Below are 5,364 nucleotides of genomic sequence, written 5' to 3' on the forward strand. Positions count from 1 at the left end.
AGACCTCCCCCAAGGCTCATCTTAGCCAGACTGGCCAAGACCACAGATAAAGACAAGATATTACAACTGGCAAGAGAGAAACGACAAGTGACTTACAAAGGTCACCCCATCAGGTTAACACCAGACTTCTCAACGGAAACAATGCAAGCAAGGAAAGAATGGGAAGACGTATTGAAAGTGTTAAGAGAGAAACAATTTCAGCCAAGATTATTACATCCTGCCAGATTATCCTTCATATGGGAAAAAAAGATTAAAATCTTCTCAGACAAACAAAACCTGAAAGAATTTGCCAACACCAGACCAACTCTTCAAGAAACCCTAAAGAGAGTACTGTTACAGGAAAACTAAAGTATTAGCAGCCAAAAACAAAGGAATAAAAGGAAACCAAAACAATGGCCAACTTAAACATCGGGACAGGTCCGGTAACATTGATAACATTGAATGTTAATGGGTTAAATTCTCCAATCAAGAGACATAGACGGGCTGAATGGATTAAAAAAACCAGAAACCCTCTATCTGTTGCCTACAGGAAACCCACTTCATGGATAAAGACATACATAGAAAAAGTTTGTCAGAAATTAGTATCATGACTCCAGCTCTTTTTTGGTTCCCAACAGAGAAAAGCCCTGGCCCTGATGGCTTCACTCCTGAATTCTACAAAACTTTCAAAGAAGAGTTAGCCCCCATTCTGCTCAAGTTATTTCTAAAGATCCAAAAGAGTGAACCTCTCCCTAATTCATTCTATGAAGCCTCCATCATCCTTATCCTTAAAACAGTTAAGGACAGAACAAGGAAGGAAAACTATAGACCAACATCTCTGATAAATATAGATGCAAAGATTCTCAATAAGATACTAGCAAATCATATACAACAATTTATAAAAAAGATTATACATCATGATCAAGTAGGCTTTATTCCAGGGATGCAAGGTTGGTTCAACATATGCAAACCCATAAATGTAATATACCATATTAACAGGAAAAAAGATAAAAATCATATGATCATATCAATTGATGCAGAAAAAGTGTTTGATAAGATGCAACATCCTTTCATAATCACGACTCAGCAATATCCACATAGATGGGTCATTTCTCAACACAATAAAAGCTATCTATGAAAAACTCATAGTGAACATCATCCTGAACAGAAAAAAGCTAAAAGCTTTCCCACTAAAAACGGGTACAAGACAAGGATGCCCACTTTCTCCACTCCTTTTTAATATAGTACTGGAAGTCCTCGCCAACACAATCAGAAAAGACGAAAAAATAAAAGGCATTCAAATAGGAAAAGAAGAGGTGAAACACTCTCTATTTGCAGATGACATGATTGTATACATAGAAGACCCAATGGTTTCCATAAAAAATTTCTGGAAGTAATACATGAATACAACAAAGTTGCAGGATACAAAATTAATATCCAGAAATCTATAGCATTTCTAATAGAACAACAGGCAGACTGAGATAGAACTGAAAAAAGTTATTCCATTTACCATAGCCACAAAAGTGTAAGATACTTAGGGATAAATCTAACCAAAGAAGTTAAAGACCTCCACAAGCGATTTATTATTTAAGATGTCTACTGTTTCTGACAACGTCAGAATGACATCCAATGTCCAGTGTAAAAGGCTTTAAGAAAACTAGGATACCTACTAGCTTGTCTCAGAAGGTTCTCCAGGAAGCTGTTCTATAACAATTTGAATACTATGATCTCCATTTCTGTGTCCCTTAAAGGTCTTGTCTCTCTATTTTCCTCAATTTCTTTCCCCATACTCTCCCCCTGGCATGAAGTATAGTCACATTGGATAAATTCACTTTACAAGCTAAGTGATGTATACTGATTGAATGTATAAAATGAATTGATAATTTTTACTCCCTGATGCAAAAATATACTACAAAGCTGTCGTAATCAAAACAGCATGGTACTGGCACAGAAACAGACATGTGGTCCAATGGAACAGAATATAATCCCTAGAAATAAATTCCCAAACATACATTCAACTGATTTTTGACAAGGGCTACCAGTCAATCCAGTGGGAAAAGGAAAACCTCTTCAGCAAATGGTGCTGGAAAAACTGGATTTCCACCTGCAAAAAGATGAATCTGAATCTTTACCTCTCACCTTTGACAAAAATGAAGTCAAAGTAGATCAAAGTTCTAAATCTAAGACCTCAAACTATAAAACTGCTCCTGGAAAATATTGGAGTAACTCTGGGAGACATTGGGGTAGGCAAAGACTTCTTAAATAAGACCCCCAAATTGCAGTCGATAATCCCCAAAATAGACAAGTGGGATTACATCATACTAAGGAGTTTCTGCATGGCAAAAGACAGTAATTAGTGTGAATTGACAGCTCTCAGAATGGGAAAATATTTTTGTAAACTATTCATCAGATAAGGGATTGATAACCAGAATACACAAGGAACTCAAGCAGCTGTTTGGAAAAAAGATCAACTCTATTAAAAGATGGGAGAATGAGTTGAAAAAACCACTCTCTAAAGATGACATACAAATAGACAAAGGGCATATAAAAAATTGCTCAACATCCCTCATTGTAAGGGAAATGCAGATCAAAACAACGATGAGATACCACTTAACCCCAGTCAGAATGACTAAGATTAAAAAAACACACACACAAAAAAAAAACAAACAAAAAAACCACAAAAAGTGATGTGTTGGCAGGGGTGTGGTGAAAGGGGAACTCTCTTACACTGTTGGTGGGAATGTAAATTGGTCCAGCCACTGTGGAGAACAGTTTGGAGATTCCTCAAAAATCTACAAATAGAACCACCAAATAAATAATCCAGTACTTCAATTCCTTGGTATTTAACGAAAGGACAGGAAAACATTTGGTTGAAAAAAGCACTTGCATATCTATGTTTTTTTGGTTTTTGTCAGAAAGTGGAAGAATCTGGAAGATTTACTGCTGAGTGAAGCAAGCCAGGCTATGAAGAAGATACATTGCATGTCCCCACTTAATACATACCAAATGTCCACACTCTATGACTGAAATTGATTGACTAAAGGATATAGAAACAAGTGGATATAAATACCAGATATAGAGTGTGTGTGAAAGAGTAGAGTCTGAGGAAGGACATTTAGAAGAAAAATAGAGAGGCAAAGCATTAATGGGACAAAAAAATGTGGTATTATCTGTTGAAGATACTTTTATAGTTTCATCAACTGGACTAGGGAGAAATGTTCACATGTTGAAATATTCACTTGGTAAGCTAAATAATATGGTTGAATGTAAAAGTGAAAATGAAATAAAAAATTGAAAAAGGTCTATAAAACCAACACTCATGTTATTTTAAATAATGAGGTAGATTTTTTTCCCTATGCAGTTAAAATAAAGATAACAAAAAATCCATACAACTTTCAAATCCTCTTTTTTTTAAAAAAAATTCAGGTGATATTCACTTCCACAAACAAGCCACATTTATGAACTCTGTGGTGGTGAGGTCATACTCAGGCATGTTCTGTACTTGATGTGTTACTCGGAGATTTAATAATCAGTCTTGGATCAATCAACTCTCTCCAAAAAAACAGTGATCTTCCTCTCCTGTGTCACAGCATACTCTCCTTCTTCAGTTCCATTTTCGTTGTGATAAACGAAATAAAATTTACCAGTTTCTTTCAAGGTAGGTGAAGATGAAAGAATTTCTTTTTTTTTTTTTTTGAGAGGTTTTCGCTATAGGGCACGTGCGCTCGCCAGACAGAGACATAGAGACAGAAAGTGAGAAATCACCCCCCAGAGGGGATGGTCATGCCGCAATCCCTTCTCCTCCATTCTCCTCTCGGGATCTTGGGCACGCATGCACACACGCCCGGCATGAGTTTTAAGCCACCGGGTCTGGGACGTGAACCGCGGTTGACTACGTGGGAGTCCAGTGACATAGCCATTACGCTAACTGCTGGTTCCCAAGATGAAAGAATTTCTATATCTACTTGCTGGATGTCTGGATTGTGACTTAATATTTTTCTTCCTTGTAGTCAGAGAAATCAGGAGAGTAATCATACATTAGTTCCAAATGCTTAAATGCAATCTTTTCTCCAACTTGAGGGGCAGTTGCTAACCATGGTAACAGACTGTAATATTTCTTGAGAGTCTCTACTGGATTCTGGATAATAGTATATGAGTTTGTTACCATTTAATTTAATTACTGCTGCTTCTGATATTCAGTGTTTCTTTTTCTTTAAATTTATTTATTATCATCATAATCTTGTTTATATTACATTGAGTCACATATAACTTTACAGTGTATTACATTTCTTTTCCAGAAGGAATACCATGCATATCAGTCAATATGGAGACATTAAAATCCCCATTTCATCATCCAATAGCTTTTCATTATTTTTCCTGATCATCATTATCATTATTATTATTTCAATTTTTTTAAACATTCAATCACTATTTATCATTTTGCTTGTAAAAAGACTTACCCAACATGAAATACTTCTCAGACCAATCCAGTTGAGAATACTATACACGTTGTCATCACAGTGTTTCTTTTTAAGACACAGGAAACAGCATTCCCTCATCCTCGACCCTCCCTTGCATGCCCCAAACCCCAGCTCTCCTCCAAGAAAGAAGGTCTTCTTTCATATTTTTTCTAAACTAGGGGGAACAGACACATTGGGAGAAGGTCCAGGAGGCTGACTGTCATCATTTGGATCAGAAAGTTTCCCTCCAGCAGCATTTGGAGTCTTTGATGATGGCCCTGGTCCTGGACAGCCTCTTCCTGCAGAGAGGCCTACTGTTTTTAGGAAACCTTCAGGGCACTCTGGGGTGCTCTTGGACGTCATGCCCTGGTCATCTGACTCTGAACTCGAGTCAGAACTGGAAGATGATGTTTGGGTGGTCTTGCCGTTGTTGGGGTAGGATTAAAGCCAGTTTTTATAGCCAGTTTGTTTGCAGTTGTATTTTTTGAAGAGATTCCTTCCTTTGATAACTTGGTTGACAGTTTCTCTGAGGAATTTTGGAAACAAAGTATTTCGACATTTTACATTGAGAATAATACTTTCTGTAGAGCGCCTTTATCAGGCGCAAGAAGTTCCCATCTTTACCTGATTTGCTAAGAGCTTTGTTTATTTATTTATTTAAAGTTTATAATCGCTTCTCGGCCTTTTGGCTAAGATCAAGTGTAAAGTTTATTTATTTATTTTTTTCATGAGCAACAGAGACAGAGCAAGCGAGAGAGACAGACAGACAACATCCCCAACAGGGTCTTGATGCCACAATCTACCCCTAGTTTTAGCCAGTCCAGGATCACGGGCATATGTGTGCATTGCCTACTTACAGAGGTTTCAGGATGCAAATCTGGGGCCCTTCTACGTGGATCAGCCTTGCAGACCATCAAATTTATTT

The 5,364-nt window shown here is 37.2% G+C and overlaps 1 pseudogene; it reads right to left on the reverse strand.

Annotated features, from left to right (window-relative positions):
- Positions 1-3,464: 3,464 nt before the first annotated feature.
- LOC102477109 (coilin pseudogene) lies at positions 3,465-4,975 on the reverse strand (annotated as a pseudogene).
- Between the last annotated feature and the right edge of the window lie 389 nt (positions 4,976-5,364).

This window comes from Tupaia chinensis, unplaced genomic scaffold (assembly GCF_000334495.1).
Source record: "Tupaia chinensis unplaced genomic scaffold, TupChi_1.0 Scaffold138400_2, whole genome shotgun sequence".
Lineage (NCBI taxonomy): Eukaryota > Metazoa > Chordata > Mammalia > Scandentia > Tupaiidae > Tupaia > Tupaia belangeri.